We start from the raw sequence: 25,994 nt of genomic DNA, 5'->3' as shown, positions 1-25,994 counted from the left end.
CTTCAATTCCTTTCAGCAATATTTTGTAGTTTTTAATATACATGTCTTTTACCCTTCGTTAAATTCATTGGTAAGTATTTTATGCTCTTTAGTGCTTTTGTAAATTAAATTCCTTTTTAATTTAATTTTTGAATTGTTTATTGCTAGTGTATAGAAATACAAATAACTTTTGTGTTTTTCTTGTATACTACAACTTGGCTAAATTTATTAGTTTAGGTTTGCATTTATTTATTTATTTATTTTTGTTTCCATCAAGACAAAGAACAGAGTAAATTTTCCTTAATGAAAACATTTATAAGACAGAGTTGTTTTGGTTTGCTCTGTTTCTAGCTAAAAATACACTAAAAAACATAAAATGAGGCCTGTCACATCAATAATTCTTACCCAATTGATGTTATTTCATTTCTATATATGTTGTTATAGAATATACAAGAGATATTCAATAACGTATCACTGGTTATTATAACTGGGAAACATAATGAGTAACTTGAAGCTGCTATTGTGGGAAATTCAGTGTAAACATACATCCTGCTATAGATGTGTGATTTCACTTAAGTCCCTCAACCCTACTGCTATTCTGCCCCCTCCATAAAATGGTTCACTGACAGGGATGACAACAACAGCAGTGATAAGGACATTGTATTAATTTTGGTGCATCTTTTAGAAATTATCACTCTGGTTTACTATCTTCAATTTGCATGTTCTTTGATTGTCCATTAATTAATGAAGCAAAACCAACAAGAAGTAATCTAAAGCCAAGTTCAAATATGTTACTCTGCTGGATTCCTAGGGGTGAAAGGATGGCAGCTCTTGAAGAAGAGCAGAATTAAGTTCCAAGAAAACTCCCACAGTCTATCCATGGGCAAGCTTAGTGTAAGCCAACACAATGAAAGTACAAACATGTAATTTCATCATAAAAATGACAAAAGCAGGACTTAAGGTGAATTAAACCTCAATTCTAGGAAGTAAAGGTTTTGTTGAAGCAAACTAGATGCCATTTACTTATTAATCCAGCTCAAGCATTGATGGTCTTGTGTTTGTTCAACCTCCTGAGTTCGATCTCCTGGAAATCTGAGCAAGAGTTATCTATAGTTACAATGCTTTGGCTTAAAATAGCTAGTATTTAATTGTTTATCCATATACTTTATCTATAATAATTTTATAAATGTGTCAAGAGATATGTTTATTAAACACATCAATTAGATCATAATGCAAAGTAAATAATTTTATTCACTGTCTAAAAAATGTTCATATATGTAATCACACACTTTTTTAAAACAAAATTTAGACATGCATTTGTTCTGTCTACTTACTGCTTTTTTGTTCCACTAGCAGCACATGTCATTACATGCCTTTGGGTTTGACACATTTGGGTCTTTCTTTTGCTTTCAAACTTAGTCTTGCTATTACTATAGTTTGGGTCAGGCTTACTGTACATGAATATAATAGTTATATCATTATGTTATAAGCAGCTAATTGTATTGCTTGAGCTAATGAATTATTCATGGCATAATCACATAAATTCACTCCATGCTGATGATTTATTTTGCATACTAATTTGAACATAGTGCATTTTTCACATTTTGATCTAGAGATGATCTCGGATAATGACCTGTTTGTGGATATAGGGGTTTACATTGACCTTAATATTTCTCTTTTCTCTAAACATTGCTCCATAATGTGTACATTTTATCAGGGTGGTATAGGTCATTTGAAGTCAGGGCCCTGCTAATAATTTATTTTAAGACCCTCCAATTATTTCTTATTAACAGGATTTCCAAGAGATTTTTTTCAACACACTGTATTACATTACTGAGGATCTTCCAAACAGCAGACATTCTGCCTTTTGTATTCTCCTTCTAACTCACACTTCCCAAATTCATCACTCCCTCCAGTCTTGCTCAATCCCTGGACTTTAATTACTCTTTTCTAACTTGCACTCATCAATTCATGCCAACAAATTGCTTACAAATTATCCTGAAGTTTTATATATGGAGTAATGACTCACCTTGGACCAGTGGCTGAGTATCGTAATGGTCTCCCTGACTTGTTCTCACTTTAAACCCTCATTATTGTTTTCAGATTAATTTTTCTGTAACCATTGATTGAAGTATGTGCTTCCTCTGCACAAAAATCTTTTATGGCTTATTACTCAGTATCCCTATTAGAACATCTCTGTTTAACTTCCAAGTCCTCCCAAAAGCATCCAGTCTTCCAGTGATCTTATTTCAATTTTCATTCCAGTGAAACCAGTCTACCTATTGCTCTAGAAACATAGCAAGTTTGCAACACTACTCACCCCTTTGTTTAGCCCACCTGCAATTTCCTATGTTTACTTGTACCTATGACACACTTGACCTTCCCTGAAGCTCAGCACTGTGCAGTTTAGGTTGTGAAACATTCTTGGACTATCACAACCTTCAATGATTTTTATTAATTCCCCTTACCACTTGCCATACTTCAGCACTTTATTATACACTCCTTTGCATTTTTTGTTTAATTTTGTTTCCTATGTTTTAATTTTCCTTTCCCATCAAGATTATAAATTTTTTGAGAATCTGAACCATATTATTAATATATATTAATTCTATTTCTCCCTTTGCAGAGATGAAAAAATTCTCACTGCCTGGCAGAAGCTAACACATCTTAAGTTCTAATAACCATTTATTTTATTTGACTCATTATTAATGCCTGTCATGGCACGTGTTGACATGTACATAATACTATTAAAGAGGATCCAAATGACCAAGCTGTATTTCAGACTGTGGGTGGTACTTCAAGCAAACATATTTATCATAAAATGGAATAGTGATTTTTATTCATGAGAGTCTGAAACTGGAAAATTATTTGCCCTATCTTTCCTGAATGGGAAAGATCTAATATTAATCTGTAGGATGAGAAGAAGATTTGGCTGCACTATCTACTATCCATTTGACTGCTGGGTGAATTTGGTTCATCTGGCTGGATGGCCAGGTTTCCCTTTCATTCCTGGACACTGAAATTGTGAAATCAAGTTGAGAGGATGAGCATCCCATTTGGAGGAGAAGAATCATTTTATAGTCAAAAACATAAAAGGAGCTGTACCTTCTCACTATCTTATTTTAGGAGACAATAGCAACAATCAGTATTTCTACACACTAAAAGTAGTATCTATTTCTAGCTATTACACAGATTTGCAAGGTTTTTATTTTTAAATCCTTGAATTTCAATGTCTTAAATTTAAAAAAAAAGATTTTTTTTTAAATAGTGAAGTTTCCTTGGAGATATGTAGGAACTAGACTGCAAATTCCATCAAAGGAAGTTAGAGATCATGTCTATCTTATTTCTAATGTGTCCACAGAGCACAGCAGGGTGTCTAGCATTCAAGAGATGTCCAACAAATGTTTCTTGGATATATTAATGAATAAGTATGTGAGAACCTAAGTTTCAGTGTAACTCAAGTGTTGCGGACCGTATGTATGAGTGAGCACAGAGACATTCTCATTGATATTAATATTCTATGTTTATTTTTCCTGAACCATCCTCCTATTTAACTATAGAAAGTCAAGTGTTTTGTAAGTTTCCCTACCCAAATATATTTAACCTCTCCAGGGACACTTGTTAGTCTTTGCTGCTTGCTAGCAAGCCAGGACTCTGTGGCCCTCAGATCCATGCAAAAATGTTCTAAGATTAAAATATTGTTTTCATGACCACTGCTATCATGGCCATGAGGAAAATCTCCCAAGCAATGTGCCAGTGAAATTGGGCCTATGGCACTATGACTGTAGTTGCAGGGTCCTTGGATGATAAAAAGGATGTGCATTTTATGTTAGGCTCAGCTAGGGCTCCCAGTGGCAATTTTGGTTGAGCCCCAAGGATTAGGGTACTCAGTATCCCACACTGTCACTCACTCCCATACAGCCAGGATCCTAAAAGTCCAGACCCTAACACCAAGGCCAGTTCTAGGCTGGAACTCTGTTCTCACCACTGTCTTGCCCACTTGCATCAGATGGGGGCTCTTGCATTCCTAATGTCACTGATATCAGAACTGGCACTACCTGAAATGTAAGATATTTCTTCTCTCTACCTGAAAAATCTGCCATGCTTAGAGTTTTATACAAGGACATCCACACAAAGTAAGAGGAACAGTGTTCCTATTCTGGTATACACTGCCAGGAGTCCTAGAACAAACCTGCTTGAGTTCCAAAGTGTTATCTTGGTTTTTTTGATGGATTATTCAATTAACATGTGAAATAAGGTTGTTTAGTAATGTCCTATAGTCAGCTGACAAACTATACCCACACCTATTAACCCCCTCCTTACCCTCTACCTGGGACCTAGATCCTGGGACTTCTACCCCGGACTCCAGATTACTGGATTAGGCCACACGTCTTCTTCAGGTGAGTTCCCTCTAAGCCTTCCCTTTCCTTTGGCTTCTGAGATCACTCTCTCCCACCTCCAACATATTAGATATGGTAGAACCCTTCTGGTGGAAAGTCCCTATACAAAGGAGAGATCACAAATGTGAGTGAGAGGGTGCTACTACAGTTTGAATGTTTGTGTCTCCTCTAAATTTCATGTTGGAACTTAAACCCCAAGATGATAGTACTGTATTGAGATGTAGAGCCTTTTGTGATTAAGTCCTGAGGGCTCAAACGGGATTAGCAACATTATAAAAGGGCTGGAGGGAACTAGGGCGGCCCTTTTTGCCTGTCCATCTCTTCTGCTCCTCCCTTTATGCTTCCTTGATCCACCACGTGAGGATCCCACTGGGAGAGGATGCCAATGGTGGAACAGACCCTCATCAGACACCAGACCCTGCTAGCACCTCAGTCCTGGACTTCCCAGCCTCCAGAAATGGGAGCAAACAAATTTTTGCTGTTTATAAATTCCCCAGTCTCAGGTATTCTGTTACAGCAGCACAACGATAGGTACCTACTATAAAATGCCAGACTTCTGCTATTTTAAAAGTAAATATGAAACAAAATTCACAGGACATTTTGTAATGTAGAGGTCTGTGATTTGAGACTACTTCAGTAGAATAGACAAGCTGGTGAGAACTTTAGTGACAGATGCCACTGTTTCCCGTAAAACATCTCTTCAAATGGTCCCTGTGTTGCAGGGAAGAGGTGGATGCTGAGAGGGTCAGTATCTTAGTCTGTTTTGTGTTTCTATAACAGAATACCTGAGACTGGGTAATTTATAAAGAAAGGTTTCTTTAGCTCACAGTTCTGCAGGCTGGGAAGTGAAATGGTATGGCTCTGACTTTTGAGCTACATGGTAACATGGTGGAATAGGTCAAAGAGGAAGCAGACATGTGTGAAGAGACAAAGCCAGAGGGGCATCCTGGCTTGGGAACTAATCCATTCCCATGGGAACTAATCCACCCTTGCCTGAGCAAAAACTCACTGCTATGAGAACAGCACCAAGCCATTCCTGAGGGATCTGACCCCATGACCCTAACACCTCCCAACACTGCCACCCTGAAGATCAAATTTCAACATGATTTTGGTGAGGACAAACTCAAACTGTAGCAGCCAGGAATGCTACAGATGTATTTATTTTATCCTTTAGTTTTTCCAAATTGAAACCTTTATATTTGTATTTTTATGACATATATTTAAAAATATTAATCTTATTAATTCATCCTAACCCCAGAATTTTCCTAATAAGGCAATACGCTGCCTTTGTAGCATTTTTTTCAACTGTGATTTTAACTACCTTTTTTTGCTTTAAAACAATTATTTCTACCACATTTCAATCCATGTTTGTTATTTAACAGTTATAGACTATTTTGCTTAATTTAATCATTTTATCTTTAATTAGAACTTTATATGAATTTTTTTTATTTCGGCATATTATGGGGGTACAGATTTTAAGGTTTCAATAAATGCCCTTTCCCCCTCCTCCCCCCACAAGTCTGAGTTTTTTTTGTAGAGTTGCCTCTAGTTTATTTTTAGGAGATGTCAAGTCATAGTACTTTTCCTTCACCAAAGATGGAGAAAAATCAATAGTAAGTATTTATCAAAGGAAAGATAAAGGTATGCAAGATATCAGTGCTGTGGATGCATGACCTCTGTCCTCTTAGGTGCCAGGTAATTTAAGAGATTAGAAGCTGAAGAGGTAACCATCCTCCATATATGGCTTTGGGCATTTGGCGAGTGAAAGGGACATTATAAGATTAAAGACTGCAGAATAATTTAACATGCCTTATGATATGCAGAAGGAAAGGAAAGGAGAGAGGGAAGATGTGAATGATGCAGTCCAAGATTTGTCACAAGAAGCAGGAATCAACAGCTGACACTGGTGCCACTCTAATTGCCAAATATTTTTAGTGACTAAAAACAATTACATCCCCAAGAGAATTGAAACGACACTTATCGGATACCCATAAAGCCAGATATTTTCTCATGTGTCACCCCATCTAATCTTCATAAACCCTCAGGTATTGCTACCCCTCTGTTCAGGCACTAGAACTAGAGCCCAGAGCTTTTAAGTGATTCCTCCACCGTCCTAGGAAATTAGGGTCAGAGGTCAAATTCTAATTCAGGACAAACTCTAAAATCCATGCCTTTTTTGACCTTAACATAGGAGACTAACTCAAAATTTTAAACATTTAATAGGGAAAAAATCTAAATTATTCAATTCTAAAAAGTATTTTCTAAAAAGCAGCATAATCATTGTCATCATCAGGAAGAAAAGTAGATCAATCATACCCATGCACTTGGCTAAGTGCTAGCAGTATGTTAAAGGGATTAATAGATTAGTTCCCTTGACTATGGCTTTAGAATCACCAAAAAGGTATTGAAAAACAGTTACTTTTAAGTCATTTTCCCATGATTTTGAAATTTAATCTTTATTGGAACCTTTCACAACTCTCTGTTCAAATCTTTATGGCTTAGATTATGAACTTCAAGTGGAAATGAATTTTTCTTTTAAAATCTTAATGATTATATTTAATACACACACATACACACACACACACACACACACAAACATTTGACCTTAATTTCATTGTTTTAGGATGAGGTTCTGCTTCTACGTTAAGATATTTCTTTTATTTAAAAGATATCGTTCCATTACCAAACATGCCTTATGCTGAGACTGGACCACAGTCAGGTAGGAGGTGAAGTCAGCTCAACTGAGCCTTTCTAGCCAGCCTGTGGGTAAGGAGAAAGAAGAAAAGGGGGTGAAAGAGCTTAATTATGGTGATTGGATACCTGGAAAAGATGGGGTAGAATTGCCAGATTTAGTAAGTTAAAATACAGGACAACCAGTTAAATCTGAATTTCAGATAAATAAGGCATACTTTTTTCTAGTATAAGTATATCCCAAATATTGCATGGGGCAAGCTTACATTTAAAAATTTTCCCATTGTTTATTTAATTTTATATTGCACTGGGTGTCCTATATTTTATCTGGCAACCCTAGATGAAGGCTACCCAAGGACAAATATAACTAGCATTGGGTTCCAATTGCCACATGTCTTTTATGCACAGATTGGTAGGCTCCTCCTGGGCTGAAGTAGAGGCTTAAAATTGAGGCCGCTTTTGCTCACAGCTTAATAGTGACAAGCTATTGATAGCTAGGCATTGCCAAATTCTCATTAGTTTCTAAAAGTCAGGAACTACATTTAGAAAAAAGCAGCTCACTTACAGAGAGGTCATCTCTCCAATAACCTCAAGTACCAGGAACACAGCTGAAGCCCAGGAAGCAAGGGAAAAAAGGCCTCTGAGGATTCAAAATAGAAACCATGTGCTAAAGCTCCTCTGCTCTCCTCTCTGAGAAGAGGCCCTCAGACCTGCACTCAGTGTGATTTGCTCTTCTTTTAGACACCATCCAAACAAGTTTGGTTGCCTGATTTCCCAATCAATAGAGATAAAAAGCAGGAAATTACAAAGTGAGCAGGATGGCTACGTAGACCAGGGGTCAGCTGCGTAGAAGACAATCTGGAGAAAACACACATGCACACAACACGCACGAACACAGACGTCTTCATAAAATTTCAGAAAAAAAGTATAACAAAATGAAATCAGTGTTATTTCTCAATAATGAACTTAAAAGTTGTCTTAGTTTCTTCTTACATGTTTTTGTATTTGCTAGACTTTTCACAGGTAAGTTTACAACCAAAAAAAGGCAATGCAGATATTTTCAGTAAAATAAAATGTAAACATTATTCTTTGATTCTCCCAGGAGAGCTTGGTTCTCATCTCTGTTAGGAGCGTTTACCAATGGTAATTACACAACAAACGTTTATTTGTCTCTGTCTCCCACTGGACGGTAAGTTTTTCGAGGGCAGGGTTAGTGTCTTTGTAGCCCTGTAGCTTTAGTAATTAGCACAACGTCTAGCATACTAATTCTCACTACATGTTTGTTGAGTAAGAGACAAAAGCCAAAATGCATAGTGCTTTCAGGGGCAGCTATTCATATAGTTCTCTACACCTCATCTCCCCAGTGCAGTGTTGCACTATGACATGCTCTGAACATCGACTATAATAAAAGTCTACTCTGCATCCATGATACAAATTAGAGTTAAGGTTGCATTCTCTGCTTTGAAAGCACAGAAGAATATAATTCACTATTGAATTATATTCATTGCAATGGTTTGCATCTTTTAAAGTTTGTGTTTATAGGAAAGACTATCAGTGATTTTGAGAATTCTTGTACGTGAAACCCCTCATTTGCTCAGAGACCTGGCTATATCTGTTAATTGAGGATGACGGGCCAGGGAGATAAGACATTGCTTCTGTCAATTGCACTATAAAGATAAAACACCATCTGTGATTTACCGGCTGCAGAAGACCATGTACCATGTTCCAGAAGAAATGATGGACCTCTATGTGTAATACTTTATGTGGAATCTTTATAAAGCTATAAAGCATGTGCATCTTTGCAGACAAATAAAAATGTGAAAAAAAATGCCCAAATTCTACTTTCTTTGTGACCAATTTCTTTAAAGACCTTTTTCTCAGTACTACAAAGAAGGATTGAATAAAAACTTAAAATTCTACTCTTTTCTAATTAGCATTTGTGAATGGAATCCAGTCATGTCTCTTTCTTCCTAATGAGTTGGGTTAATCTTTGTCTGTATTAAAACTATGACTATTTAACCAGAAAGAAATGTATGAGTTACCATACAGTGGATATTATGACAGAGATAGCTGAAAATAATAGTGTTATTCAGTATCTATTAATTTTGTTTTATGAACGATTTTGAAGAACATTTTATGATAGTAACTTGGAAGAGTTTCTCAAAGTGGGACAACAGTGTTGCTGTCCCACTGTCGTATTCTTGGGAGAAGAACGTTGCCTAGTTTGTCCACGAGTGCACCAGGGCTTGCCAGAAAAGTCCATTAACCCCAAGAAGCAGATTCAAAATTAAACTGCACATCAGGACATTTTTCACTACAATCAACTTGAGTGTCAATGCAGATGAACAACAAGTCTAGCACCTGTGAATCAATCCAGAGATAACTTTCTACATTAGCCATTCAACTGGACTCCCTTTTCACAGCTTTCAAGTTAAATTCAGTGGTAAAAATTACCTGATTTTTCTTTCAGCCTTTCTCTCTTTCCACTCCTTGAAGGTAATGCTGGAAATAAAACCCCAGAAAAGTTAAGTTGAAAACAGGCAGCAGGAAGAAGAGGGAAAAGGGGTTAAATAAATGATAAGCCTCTGGATAATTTAAATTTAATGACAAATGGGAACTACTTGCAGCTATTAAAAAAAGGAAAACAGCATGTGGGCAGCAAGCCTAAGATACTGGACTACAAGAGGTGGCAAGGCTGTGAGCACAGATGACCTTAGGAAAGGTTTAGAATAGTGTTTAGATTTTTTAAAATATCTAGACCAATGTAGTTTTTTTCTTTTTAATTTTTTTTTTTACTTTTTAAAATAAAAAGTGGCTCATGCCTATCATCCTAGCACTTTGGGAGGGTGAGGTGGGAGGATCACTTGAACTCAGAAGTTCAAGAGCAGCCTGACAAAAAGGGAGACCCCATATCTACTAAAAATAGAAAAATTAGCTGGGTGTGGTAGTGTGCACGTGTAGGACAGCTATTCAGGAGGCTGATGCAGAAGGATCGCTTGAGCTCAGAAGTTTGAGGTTGCAGTGAGCTATGATGATGCCACTGCATGCTAGCCCAAGTTGACAGAGCAAGACTCTGTCTCAATGTAAATAAATATAAATTTTTTTAATTATAATGGGTACATAATAATTGTATATCTTTATGGGGTACATGTGATGTTTCAATACAGACACTCAATATGAATTAATCAAATCAGGGTAATTGGGGTATCCATCACTTCAGGCATTTAATATTTCTTTATGTTAGCAACATTCCAATTCCACTTTTTTAGTTATTTCAAAGTATACCCTAACTTACTGTTGATAACAGTCACTTTGTTGTGCTATCAAATATTGTTCATTCTATCTAACTTAACTATATTTTTGCACCCATTAACTATCCCCCTGAACCTCCCTGTCAGCCTTCTCAGCCTCTAGTAATGGTCATTCTATTCTTTGTCTCTAGAAGCTCAATTTTTTTTTAATATTTAGCTCCCACATATGAGTGAGAACTTGCAAGATTTTTCTTTCTCTGCTTGGCTTATTTCACTTAACATAATGTTCTCCAGTTCTATCCTTGTTTCAAGTGGCAGGACTTCATTCTTTCTGTAGCTATATAATATTCCATTGTGTATATGTACCACAATTTCTTCCTCCATTGATGGACACTTAGGTTGATTCCACATCTTGGCATTTGTGAATAGTGCTGCAATAAACATGGGAGTGCAGATATCTTCTCAGTATACTGAATTCCCCTCCTTTGATATATCCCCAGCAGTGGGATTGCTAGGTCATATGGTATTTCTATTTTTAATTTTTTGACCAACTTCCATACTGTTTTTCATAGTGGTTGCACTGACTTATATTCCCACCTACGATGTGCGAGGATTCCCCTTTCTCTACATTCTTACCAGCATTTGTTCTTGTCTGACTTTTTGATAAAAACCATTTTAACTGGGGTGAGATGATATCTCTTTGTAGTTTTAATTTGCATTTCTCTGATGACTAATGACATTGAGTATTTTTTCATATACCTTTTGGCCATTTGTATATCTCCTTTTAAGAAATGCCTATTTACATTTATTGAAACCTTAAAATCTGTATAAAAAAAAAAAAAGGGACAACCCCCTCCCAAAAAAAGAAATGCCTATTTAGATCCTTTGTAGACTAATGTGTTTTTAAAAAGTAGAAAATAATGAAATATATTCCTAACATTTCAAGGAAAATATCAAGAAAGGTAGTGAAGACTTCCTAAATCCTTTGTGTCACTCCCAAAGACATAATAAATAGTATTATTAGTATTGTAATAATAATAGTATTATTCACATCCCAAATGAAAATCTTTGGCTATGAAGTGACAGAACTGGACTGCTCCTGCCCAAATCAGCACAAATGGAGAAGGCTGATATGCCACTGCTTAGGAGACAGTCGATGTCATTACACAGGAAGCACCCAAAGCTTTGACCAATAGTGAATCTGTTTACTAATTACATTCTGAGCAAGGAGTTACTTTTTCTACCAAAGGGGATTTTTTAAACACCCTTTCCACACTACTGCAGAGATGGGAATTCTGATCCTACAGCCACCAAATGAAGGATGCATAGCACTGGGTATCACACAGCCTCACCCAGAACTCTAAGAAATAGTGAAGAAAAACAAATCTTCCATAAAAATCAAGTGAAACTATAAACACTTAAAAACTGCATTTGGAATAAGTACATGTAAAGAGTAAGTTTGATTAGTAACAAAGTTTTCATAATAAAAAGAAGAAGAAGAAGAAGAAGAAGAAGAAGAAGAAGAAGAAGAAGAAGAAGAAGAAGAAGAAGAAGAAGAAGAAGAAGCAGCAGCAGCAGCAGCAGCAGCACACATCTTAAGACAGAACTTGTAAGGCAAAGAATAATTTTTAAAAGTACCATTCCTTCAGTAATCCTGGTTGAAGGCTGTCACTAGCTTATTACTCCAGGAGAAGTGGAAAACTAAACTCCAATGCCCATATCAACATAGTGTTTATCATATCCAAGAAATTATGCTAAATTTTGGGTCAATGTCACTGTCAATGAATCTATGTGTCTTCTTCATAAAATCCTGAGTTGAAGAACCCTCTGCCAAGGTTCAATGGACAGACATCTAGAACAATAGACTCAATGAATATTTGCTGAATGAATAAATCTTGGATTTGGTATGCCCTCCACACTAGACTCATGCTTCTGATCTTCTGAATGGAAAAAAAAAAAAAAAAAAACAAGTAAAGACTAATCATGAAAGTATTCTCTGGTGATAGGGTTTATTTTTTTCTGTGTGTGCTACATGTTACACTATGTTCTTCCCATTGAAGGCCAAATGAATACCATGGGGCAAATATCCTGACAAACTTCATCTCTTTGGCCTTGACCTTTTAAATCCTTTTGATCCTGGTCTTCGCTTTTGGATTAAGTATATATACAGAGCTTATCTGACATGGCAGGCAAATCTGGCTGAACATTATGTCCAGTAGAGGGCCCCCTGGGAGACTGATTTGGCTTGGGAAGGGGGTTCATTCTTTTGGCGACGTTAAAGACTCCAGCTAGGTTCACCCTCATCTTTTCAACTATCCAAGATCTCCTGTTTCCCCGAAGTGTGTCATTTTCTTTGGTGTTTTTTTTTTGTTATTGTTGTTGTTGTTGTTGTTTTTGAGTTCTTTTTAGCGAAGAAAATTAGCAGGTTTATTGGTTTTCTAGGGTTGACATACCAAGTTACTACAAATTAGTGGCTTAAGACAACAGAAAATTATTCTTTCCTGGTTCTGGAGGCCAAAGTCTGAAAACAAGCTGTCAGCAGGACCATGCTCCTTTAGAACACTCTGGGGAGAAACCTTCCTTGACTCTTCCAGCTTCTTAGCTTGTAGCCCCATAGCTCCAATTTCTGCCTCTGTCTTCATGTGATCTATCCCCCCTGTTTTCTCCTCTTCTGTGTGTTAGGACATTTTTCATTAAATTTAGGACCAACCAGGATAATTTGGATGATCTCATCTTGAGATCCTTGACTTAATCACCTCTGCAAAGATCCTTTTGACAAATAAGATCACATTCACAGGTTCCAAGTGGACATATTTTATGTGGGGATCACCATTCAACACATCATAGCTGGTGATTCATCTTTAAATTTGAAGAGGTAAATAATTTGAGGTATTGCATTTGGTGCTCTACAAACTTATTTTAAATATTACCTACCTTAATTTTGTGTCTATATTCTAAAGGAATCATTTTAACTTATTATACTTGTCTGCATTTGTAATTCATCTAGACCTGAGTTTCTCAGCCATGGCACTAGTGACATTTTGGGCTGGATAATTCTTTCTCCTGGTGGTGGTGGGGGTGCTCTCCTGTTCACTGTAGCATGTTTAGCAGCATCCCTGGCTTTTACTCCCTAGATGTCAGTGGCATTCCCCCAGTTGTGTCAATAAAACATGTCTCCAGACATTGCCAAACGACCCCCAGGGTCAGGAGTTGTTCTTGTTTGAGAACCACTGGTCAACCTCACACATTTCTAGATGGGAGTATTAGAAATTATATTGAAACACTAAAATTCATCTAAATCATAACTTTGATTTCTCTGGCTAACACTAGTGCCCTGAGAATATTATAAAAATGTTTTATTTCATTTCAGCTTACAATAATGAGTAAATGGAACATTTTCTTTGGGTGTACATAGCTTTAAATGGCCCAATTATACTCCTATATCAAATGACAAGAAAAGTCTTGCTCAGAGTGTGCTTTCCAATTGACTTATTTGTTATTCAAAAACAGGCAGAAATCTGCATGCTTCAAGCAAAAAGAGAGAAATTGAATTCCTGCGTAACAGGGTTTGACAGAGAAATATATATAATATCCATAAATGAAGTAAAATTGCAGGAAAACCACTGTTTTATACTAAAGAGTATAAACACCAATGATTAATCCTCATTATCATTAGGTTCAATATGGAAAACTCAAATATCGGTTCTGTTATTAATTCAGAAGCATCCAACCCACTTATAAGTTAAAGCAAGTATTAGGCACAGATCTATGAGCTAGTAATACTGTTTATTTTAATAAAACACATCAGAATATATACTACCAAAAATAGTTTCTTCAGGGTTATAGTCACCTTAGTAAGCTATACAACTTAGTAAACTCCAAAACTGTCATTGCCTCCTTTTCCAAACATCTTAGACATGGAGTAAATGCCAGTTTGAATCTCAACAAGAACTCATTCTTCTTCAGAATTATATGTTATTCTGATTAACTGGGATTTCATCTACCAGACTTGTCTTCAGCATTCAAATCTACATTTAAATAGTTTAATTTGACTATCATTAGATATATTAAAAAAATCCCCAGTTTTCCAAGGCCATTCAAAAACAAAAAGCAAAAATATTTTGACCAATGATAGCATCTTTGCAATAAATATAAACTCTTCTAGGGTGATCACTCTGAGAAGGACAATATGCATTGGATTTATAAATGTTGGTATGTTTGTTTTTTAAACATTATTTGCATTATTTTACAGATCCAATCTACAGATGATACATTAGCTAAAAATTCTTTGAAAACAGAAATCAAATTTTTTTCATAAAGTTTTAGCTCACACAATGCAAAATTCAATACCAATAATCATTATGAGAGAGAATCTTTTGGAGCTACTAATTAACTTAATTGAGCTGTAGCATAGCATAATGAATAAAATCATGGGTTCAGTAGTTCAACAGCCAGGATGCAATTCTGACTCTGTCATTTACTAGCTGTGTGACCTTTATTTCCTCATGTGTGAAATGGGTCTAATAATAGTATTAATAGCAACCTCATTAGGTTGTTGTAAGGATTAACTGAGTTAATGCGCATAAAACGTGAAGAGTAGTGTCTAGCACATCGTAAATGCTCAATAAATGATTATTACTATTATTGCTTTACTTTTCTCATGTCTCTTTTTATTTGATTTGATCCAGTTCTCCAAAGACTTCAATGTCCTGAACCAATGAGGCTGCTTATCATTTCTTCTATTCTGTTAAGAAATAAAACATTTGACCCCAGAGATTCTCTGCAAGCCATGTTTTTTATCTCTTAGTTTGTCTTTATTGTCTTTGGGAGTCCTATCTTTCTTCTACATTTTACAAGTTCTATTTCAATCATTATTTACTTTCATTGTATAGTAAATAATATTAAGAACATATGAAAATATGTGAAAATTTTATTAACACAGAATAAAGATTTTAAACTTATCGATAGATAATAGAAAGGAAAAAGGGATTATTTTGTGTGATATGAATCAAACATAGTAAAAAGAATGTAATGCTACCTAATGAAAGTAGTTTTCTACTAAAGGGTTGATGATATTTAAATTCCATAAAATGAACATGTTTCTTTTGATACCTTGACCACATGGTATTTATTTTTTTTAATTTACAGTATTCTTTTGAATGAGTATTTTTAGGGTGGAATTTCAGTGATTAGTCTCTTAAGCTTAATAAATTTATCAACTCTGATGGAGGAAAATTCTCTTTACCTCTAAATATTCATAAATAATAAATACAATATGGCAGTGCTATTGTAAGTATTATCCATGACAGATTGAAACAAATTTCTGAGTTTATATCTTCCTAACTCAAAAGAGACTGAACAAAAATACATATATTATATAGGAAATTACAACCCAAGTATTAGTCAGAACTCCTTGATTAGCCAGTTATTTACCTCAGAGAGGTAATAATTTTCAAACCTAGAAGGAACCTATAAAAAATTTTTAAATTATCATAGAAAATAAGGCTACCAAAATTTTCAGAATAAATTTGCAAAGTACTTGAGAAAGAAAACAAACTTGAATGATTCTGCTTTCTCATTACCAAAAGTTGTTTTAGTGATGAGCCCTTTTAATTCTAAAGATAACAACCAATTTAAATTATTATTATGGCAAAATTTCCAGAATATAAGCAATTTTTATTATTAACTTAGGTGGTTTCTTCAAAGATCCATTGTGATCAAGTACAATTTTAGTTATCTCTTCATCTGAGAACAGCATAAGATGTCATAGAGAATGTACTGTAATCTTTGAACTATACTTTTATGCAAAAGAGTAACTACCAAAGAAGTCTTTAAGACACCTTGAATTGGGACAAAGTCTTGAGGGATTTGGGGCACATGGCTAGCTTCTGCCTCAAGGTGCTTGTAAAGATATAGAGAAGGTAGAAGAGAAAGAGGAGAATAGAGAAGTTCCATCCTTTGAACATAAAAAAGCATGAGGTTATATATATTGTCCCTATGCATTGTTATTCTCCCCAAAGCTCCAGGAAGACAAAAAGATAAAATATTCCTCATTTCTTTCTCAAACCTATACAGTACCACTGCCGTTTTATGTTCTCACCCCTGCACCTCCTTTCAACCTGAGTTTGTCTGCTTTAAAAAATGATGCAGTAAACATATGTATGATAAGGGAGTTATCTCTAGAACATACAATATAAAATATCTAGAATGTTATAACTGAATAATAGAGAGACAGGAAACTATATTTTAAAAAATTAACGATGGATTTGAATAACAACCTCACCAAGAAAAAGATTCAAATGGTAAGTATAAACACATGAAAAGATGCTGAATGCCATTAGTCATTGGGGAAATGTCAATTGAAAATCAAAGTAAGATATTACTACACACATTCTAGGGTGGATAACATTTTAACAACTTAAAATACAAAATTCTTATAAAGATATGGAACATCTATAACTCATGCATTTTGCTAGTTATGCAAATGATTTTGAATTACAATTTTGAAAAATGAACATACACTTACCATACGACCACACAATACCTCTTCTAAATATTAACCTAAGAGTAATGAGAACATATGTCCACATAAAAACTTGTATGTGAATTTTCACAGCAATTTTATTCACAACTGCCCCAAACTGAGAACAATCCAAATATCCATCAGATGGACAATGGGGAAACAAATTGTGATAACTCCATAAAATAAAGTTCTATTCAGAAGCGAAAAGAATAAACTATTGATGCAACAACATGGACGAATCTCAAAAGCCTTATGCTAACTGAAAGATGCCAACAAAAAAGGCTTATACACTGTGTGGTTCCATTTATATAAATATCAGGAAAGAGCACAGTTGCAGGAACATAAATCAGAGGAGTAATTGTCAGAGGGTTGTAGAAGAGGGGGAAGAGAACTTATAACATAGGGAAACAGGGGAAACTTTGGAGTGATGAAAATATTCTAGCTCTACTTGATAGTAGTGATGATTATACAAATATCTGCATTCATCAATATTTATAAAACTACATGTTTAAAAATGGTGAATTTTACCATATGTGAGTTATACCTCAATAAACTTGACTTAAAAAATTGATGCACCATATTGGAGATCACCCCCAACCCATGAGTTTGGGTTCATTCCAAACCCAAACTCATTTAGGCAGAACCAAGCCATAACCAGGAGAATAGATTAGGGTTATCATCATTTATTTTGATTTCCCATAAAATCTTTAATATTAGATGCAACCATCCAAATCATGGTAGCACCATTGTAGTTGATAAGAAATTAACAATTTCCCTAAGGTCATCATATTAATCAGGATAGGCCAGGTAAACTATAGTAGCAAGCCCCAGATCTCAGTGGTTTAATACAGTAGATGTTTATTTCTTGCTCATGTCAATTCTGCTGTGGGTTTCTGGTGACTCTCTAGGGCATCTGTTGTCCATGCAGTCACTCAGTGGTCTCGGATGAGCTAGTCTCCACCGTACTGTAGCTGTATCATCTGTAGCATGTACTTCCCTAGTGAATGCAGCAGGAAAAAAGAATGCTCACAGCAGCAATTAAATTCTCCGGCCTTGAAGTGACAACACGACACTTACCACTTCCTCTCACAATACTTGGCCAGAAACTGGGTTGCATATTCCAGCCTAATTGCAAGGTCAGGGAAATATAATTTCTCCCTTTGTGCCAGGAAGACGAGGATAACCAGCTAGCTTTAAGCACCAGAAGTCACTAATCCAGTTCTTTTTATTTTATTTCACTATATATTTTTTGCTGTTTCTTATTCAAGTAAATATTTATCCACTCTTATTTTTCTGGGCCATGAAGTAGCAATATATTACAAGGCAGAAGCAGAATGGTGGCATATTCTCGCTGGGAGTTTCATCGTTTGACCCTCAACATTGTTGTACTGAGGCAAATCAGGCCTGCCAATGGCTTAATGTTTTCTCCTGCGATTTCCTGTTGAGTTTTGGTATCTAGAAGCTGATGAGGATTAGCTTTGCACACTTTTGCTTAGTCTTCTTCCATGTGGGAGTTTGGGAGCAATTTATCTCATCTCTTAATGACGGAGGAAATTATCTCTCTGTGTTAGTTATGTTGCTAGAACATACTCAGAGGTTCAAATGGCAGTTTGAACTTCTGAACTTTTGAGGCCAAATACACACTTAATACTTTAGAGATCCCCGAAGACACAAATTAAAGAGGATGAATTAAAAAAAGAGAGAAAAACTTTTCCAGTACTGATAAGAGGAGCTTTGAAGTCTCTATGGAATGAGTCTGAGAATTATACAGAATCTATACACTATAGAAAGAAGAGTTAAAGTCAGATCGCTGGTGAAATGGAAGGTTCTAACACAAGAGGCAAGTACCAAGTGAAATAGAGGTTGGAAAAAAGCTGTTGGGAAAGGGGGCAGTGAATTGGTAGCTGGAGTGGATGTGGAACAGCAGGCGTTGATCTTAACCCTAAAATGACACTTTTGGAGAGGAGCAAAAGTTCAGTGGTTCTTCAATCTGTCCCAATTTATCCTTTTCCCATGGAAATAATGAGTGAACCATTTGTCATTTGAATCCATTATCCAGAGGGTGACAGATAATGTGGTCAAAAGAAGATCCATTGGTGGAGACTGAACTATCATGTTCTTCTTAACAGTGATAACTCTAGCAGAGACAAAAATAATAGCAAAATGTATGTGTGCGTGTGTGTGTGTGTGTGTGTGATCTGACCACATACAACACAAGTATAAGTAAGTAAACAGGAAAAAACCTTCAGAGAAGGTAGATATAGTTTCCATTACAATGCAACACAAGAAATACCTGTAGTGCAGAAGGAGCAATATGTGCTGTTCACCCCACTCCCTTTTGTATGTTGCATATCAATGGCAGACAGTGCTAAAGGAGCGCAGCTCTGTGTCTCATGGAACCCAGACCAAGCTTCAGTAGCCTTCTCAACTTAGAACTGGAAGTAGTCACTACATAAACAAACAAGCAAATAATCAACCTTTGTGTCCAATTTGAAAGCTACTTTCTATCAAGGATCAGCAAAGAATTTCTGGATTTTGAATGGTGATGAAGAGTACTTCAGAGAGTTTTTCTTTTTCACTAAAAGCCTGGTACGATTATGTACTTCCTTCTTGCTATTTTTTTTCTTACTCTCCTCTGTCTTTTCTTGAAAAAATATATATTAAGCACTTACAATGTGCCCTGCATTGTGTCAGGTGCTGGAGATGTAATGGTGTCCAAGACACTGTGGGAAAATTCTAAGTAAACTTCAGCACTCCTAACCATTCACTTCTGGAGAGATTTTCCTCACTTTGCTGAAAGCCATATGAACCTAGTTTCATCCCACCATTCTAGCAATTTCTACACTGTCTCTACCACCAACATCTCAGTCTAAACTATATCATCTCTTGCCTGAGTTGCAGTAGGAGCCAGCTTGGTAAACCTCTATGTTCTCTCTGATCTCATCCAATCCATTTTCTGCACTGGGACCAGAACAATTTCACAAAGGATCTTGTGATTCCCCTGCTTAAAACTCTCTGCTAAATTTCTCTTGCTCTTAACACCAAAGTCAACACCCCTAAAATGACTTACAAGGCCCTGAACAATTCATTCCATACCTGTTATCCAATTTCATGTACTCTCTTCTTCTCTCCCTCTGATCCAACCACAGTGCTCTTCTTTCATTTCTCAGAGTTACCCTTTCTCCCTTGCAGCTGCTTGGTAGTCTGCAATGCTCTTTTCCCACCTTTAGTCACCTTTCAGATTTCAGCTCAGTAGTCACTTGTTCAGAGAATTCTTCTCTGACCACTTACCCTACCTCCAGGCCAGATTTTATTAATCTCATGATATCATTTACATTTCCTTCTTTCATCACATTTAATAGTATATATTATATGTTTGATTATTTGATTAATCTCTGCCCACCTCAGTAGACTATAAGCTCAATGATTACATAATGAGTGCAAGGAAAATGTCTGCTTTGACCTTTGTGTGAGTGAGTAGGGGTGAGTGGGTGGGTGTGATATGTCTGGCACATAATAGATGCTCAACAAATAAGAAAGGCATGAAGGCTTGAGTAGACAACTCACTGGTTGTATGAATGAACAAACAAAGGTAGAATTCATGTTCCTAGAGGATAGAATCTAATGGGAATAGATAATAAAAAGACAGACAATTCAAATAGTTTGATAAGTGCTGTGAGAGGACACATATAGTGTGGTAGAGGCAAACATAAGAGGGGTACCTAATTCCAATTTGGAGGGATAACTATGATAGAGATGAGAAGAAATTATGTAGTGGAGAGTTACAATAGGCATTTTTACAGAAATGGTGCAGTTTCACATACCCAGTCCTTGCAGAGCTGTGTATAGTAGTAAATAAGAACAGAAATACAAACTGTGGAAATTCTGCTGAAAAAGGCTATCTTTTAAAGTCTGAACTCTAAATGATTGCAAACAGAGAGACTGCGAATTCTTCCAATTAGCACATCTGTCTTGACTCAAGGAAGTGACTACACAGAGGCCGATCAACATAGAAAAATGAGAACCCAGAGGGAAGTCAGCCCATGATTAAAAAAGAAAAGTCCAAATAATGACAGAATAAAATAATCAGGGTCAAAACTGGGGTATATTTTTTTCCCTTTAATTGTTTACAGCTAGAAAAGACTGGTCGGAAACCCAGGGATCTCATTTTAGTTACAGCTGAGCACCGTTTCTAGGCATTCCATATACATGTATGCCTAGATACACTTTATATGCATAATATAATAAACTAAATATAGTTCACTCTACATTATGAGTTCAGCAATTCTCAAGTAATCTTCTTTCCTTTGTAAAGTCTCAATTTTTTAAAAAAATCAGTTGCTGTTAAACATTTGGACACAAATCCAAACAGCACATGCAGTTGAGCTCCTGATAGCCAAGCCTAGCAGCCCACCTGTCAGATGATTGTGCTTAAACAAGATCTGTTCCTGATGGGGGCTGGACCACATGCCATTTGCAAGTACGTATATATTTCACATGGCTTGCTATGGATTTTTCATGTAGCTTCCAGGGCCAGGGAAAGGGTTCCCATGAGAGGTTTGTTTGTTTTTAATGATGGAGTTCAACAGCACGAGAGCAGAATGTAAATGCTAAGTCACAGAATCCATTTTTCCCTACTTTTCCCTAACTGTGATCAACCAGATTTTGCTGTAGGGTAGCAAACGACTGCAGGTTCCATGGAGGGGGGAGAAGCCAAACAGCTGTCACTACCCTGAAAAAGTAGAAGCCATAGAAAAGCATTCAGCAATGCCATACTGCCACAGGCATGTTCAGAGCTGTCCCCAGAGACCTCATCTTCCTCTTCATTCTCAGCAAAGAAATTTAAAGACCACTGGCGAGCATGGAACATCCCTTATTTCACCATTATTTTTTCATTTCCAAAGATTCTTCCTGTCCTTTCTTGAAGTGCTAAAATAAAATGCCTAATTGTATTTAGAAATAGTGTTTCTTGAACACAGAATTTTGCCTGCACTTTGGAAAACAACAGAATTCATTTTTTTCTGAATTAATATGTGCAGGGCAATTTGATATTTGAAGACATAAATCATACTATCTATCAAGTTTGGTCTTGGTGAAATTATCTTAATACTTGCAAGACATATGTGTCTTCAGTTAAAAGCATGGTAATAATTAATGATAACTATAATATGTTAATATGGGGTATGTAATTGGAGAGCACCATAGGTAAGTGCAGACAGAAATAGACTTATATTCAGAATAACTTGCTCTACTTCATCTAGTTATGTGTCCTTAGATAAATCACTTAACTCCTCTGTGGCACAGGAATCTTAACACATAACAAAACTAGTAGTCAGGGTTCTAAATATCCCAACAGACTTATATATTTAAAAGAATGTGAGTATAAGTTTGGGAAACTTTAAGGTACTAAACATGTTAGATATCATCATTGTCATCATCATCATTAGAAGCAACAAAAATGATTAAGATTTTTTTAGGTACATATTTAGACTTTATACATTCATTTTTTGGGGGGTTTTGAGTATCTAGTATTTTTCTAAAATGAGCTTCGTAGTTAGTGCACTGGCCCTGAGGAATGCTATAATAGTTTACTGGAGTGTTATTGTGTGTAAATAAAGTACAATCCTGAGACTTCATATTTTTGTGACTGTTCACTGGGGAACCAGGACTTGTGCAAGATGGCATTGTGCTTGTATCAGGTGATCTCAGTGCTTTCCTGCATGAAATATTTTCCCTAGTGTTCTGGTTTTCAGCACTTGCAGACAATCCTTAGGTGTCTTGCTGACCATACCCTCTCATCCCAGTGTGGGCCCTGGGCTTTGCTGAGGTGCACCAACGCCCTCTGCTGGACAGACCACAGCAGGTAGCCTCAGAGTCCCTTCTCGCGTGTGGGTTTCCTGCAGCAACCTGAGTGGTCATGTACAGTTCTCACCAGGAGTGTGATGGAGTTGATCATTTCAGAGTTTTGGGTATTGCATGACAGATGCTTTGAATGATGTGATACACAAGCATCTGACTTTTTAACTTGGGAGTTTTAACAATACTCATTAAAAAATGACTCACATTCACGTTTTGGAACACTGATTCCTTTTGATTGATTCAGCACACTTTTCTGGGTATCCTCCAGTAAGAGAACTATCTTTGTCTCAAATGAATTAGAAGGGAGGGTTCCTAACAGTTCAGAATGATCTTCCAGTAAGATGCAACTTCTCCATCTGAGTTAATTAGACACTGACTGGTAGGCTATATCCTCAGTCCTTCTGTCATCAAATATTTTTTGAAAACCTACTATGCATCCAGAAATTTTTTAAATGCTATGAATACATCAAGGAATAAAATAATTTTGTGAAGGTTTTATACCAATCACCTTGTATCTATTTCTGACCTGCTGAAGTGCAATAGAATTCTAGTAGGAATACAACTAAGGTGATCAACCATCCTGGTTTGCCCAGGACTGAAGAGATTCCCAGGATGCAACATCTTCAGCACTAAAACAAACCCCAGGAAAACTGAAAAGAATTTTTCACTGTAAATACAATATTTTCTACCATAGAATATTATAAACATGAAGTAGCATTTGTTGAAAAATAGCCTTCAATAGCATCAAGTTTATCCCCAATACTATTATTCTGAACAGCTTCTCCTCATTAAAAATGTGTTGTAATTTTTGTACATAATACTTATGAATCAATCTATTGAATTGTCATTTGCAAAGCATTTTCTTATATACAAAAAAGCTGAGCAAACCTAAAATTATAAGTGCAAAATTGCACTGTGAAAGCCAAGGAAAATAAATACTAGGAAAGCCAAGCTCAACCTTGTAAGATGCAGAAAGAGCTTAGCTTACCTAGGCAGAAAGACTTTAGAACAAAAGGGGAAATTAAAACCAGAAAAATATATTTATTAATGAAATCTATGAGAAAGACTAACAATATCCTTTTATGATAAGAAATCATAAAAGCTGAACATCTAAAAAATCTAAAATTCTACCAGCTCTTTCTATCTAAACAAAAAACTTCCTCCTGGATTTTGATGTCATTTATTAAATCTTCAATAGGTCTTCTGACATTTTATTATAAAAAATTAGTCTCTATTTCTCACTGGTAAAGTCTCCCATACTTTATTTAAATATGATCCTCTTATTTCTAATCGTTTTGCTTTAAGATAAAAGAAATAAAACCTCATATATTCATGTGTTATGAGAACTGAAATAAGGTTCAATATTACTTGCTGCTTGACATCTGCTAAAAATGAAGGGCCTTGAATAGTCTAACTGCAAGTTTTCCTCCTTACTCTGCTCTTGTGGATAATATTCCCCAGACGAATAATGCTACCTTGTTAATCGAGGGGACCAGGCAGTTTCTGCTTATCCATGAGTAGTAGGTTTCAGTTCCCTGCTAGCCTATGGAATTATTCCAACAAGCCAGTCGCATCCTTCTGTGGGAACCAGGACAGCCCACCCCCTTGATACTACTAAGCCTGCCTCCCACAGTCCCCAGTTATTCACTCTATTCCCACGTGATGCTCCATGGTATATAGTGTCCTCCTCCCCAGGGCTGTGAAGTATATATGGCTAAAACACTGATGTCTATCACATCTGTCTAGTTCCAGGTGCTGTGTATTTGGCCATCCTTGTAACCCTTGAGATGGAAATACCTCCCTCACTTGTGGGGTAAAGAGAAGGTGATTAAAATACTCCACATCTGTATCTTATGCAATGCTACACGCTTCTTCCCAGTCTTCCCTTTTCCAGTGGTTTCTACCCTTATCCCACAAAATCACCGCTGGTGTAAAACTGGCAAATCACTCAGGTATAACAAGGCATTGCAATAGGTGTGCTTCTTGATTGGGTGGAAGAGCCTCTTGTAATCACAGTTAAGGGATGAAAGAACCTAAAGCTTTTAAGAAACTAGTTGCTTCGTGAGAACTGTAAGTAGTGACTGAGTGGAGAGCACCCAGAAATTATTGTAGCCAGAGAAAAGTCTGAAGAAAAATATGCCTTTGTTTAGCAAAGATTCTATAAAAAAGAACACCCAATTCTAAATTTCCCATGACAAATTAGAAGATACCATGTAAAATCACAAGTCCACAGATAATTTCCTTCTCTGTTTTTATTAATAGTCTAATTCTTTCAAACCTAATCCTATACATCAGAAGAACAACAACCACAAAATGACCAAATGAACTTTTATACCCTTACTTTGTTCTTACCCCTTCTGAAATAAGGACATTGATAAGCAATGCACAGGTTATAGACGGACATTAAGAATGATTTATAGAATGTTAGGTGTTAGTAGTGGAAAGGACATGAGGAACTCCCTAGTTTAACCGTCTACTTCTTACTGAATTAATGAATGTGAAAATGAGGTTCAGTAAATTGTCTGTGGTGAGTGTCAGATGTCAGTGTCAGGCTCTCTTACTCTCAGCCCAATTCTTTTTCAGCCCCTTCACTCCCACTAAAATTAATTGAAAATTGACCAAATAGCTTGGCCGAATTCCTAATGTGGTAGCTTAGCATATTCATTGAATTGCAATGTACTGCATTAAGAAAGTAGTTTCCTTGTTACCCTGGGTCAGACAACATTTCCCTGAGAATCTAAAGAACTACAAGTTACAACTATAAGAAGACTCCAGAATTTGTGACATTCATGAATGAACTCATCAATAATGCCATTTGATGTCTTTCAAATTTAACAAAATTTGAAATGATCTATGGTTAAATATCAAGGAAGTATAATTATACAAAATATCAAACTTCCATAGGATCAACTCAGACCCGAATTTTACTTGTGTACTTTCTGCATGTATGTGACAATGCACATTAAAAAGAAGAATAAAGTCATCCAGTGGAAGCATAAGATGCAAATCAAATTTGAACTGAAAATGGAGCTGTAGGAAACCTCAGAAGTAAGAAGCTATTCTATAAAACGAGTCCTAAGTTGAGAAGGGGATTCTTTGCAAGACTAGACTAGCAAGACTAGACTAGACCAGACCAAGCAGCTCAAAGAAGTTGAATTAAAGAAAGGCATGCCAAATAGCTAAGAGAACTTCAAGCGCGGGTGCACACACACACACACACACACACACACACACACACACACACACACACCTCTTCTAAAAATATGCAACCCAAAAATGCATTCTCTAAAT

Source organism: Microcebus murinus, chromosome 1 (genome assembly GCF_040939455.1).
Source record: "Microcebus murinus isolate Inina chromosome 1, M.murinus_Inina_mat1.0, whole genome shotgun sequence".
Lineage (NCBI taxonomy): Eukaryota > Metazoa > Chordata > Mammalia > Primates > Cheirogaleidae > Microcebus > Microcebus murinus.
This window is presented reverse-complemented; position numbering follows the sequence as displayed.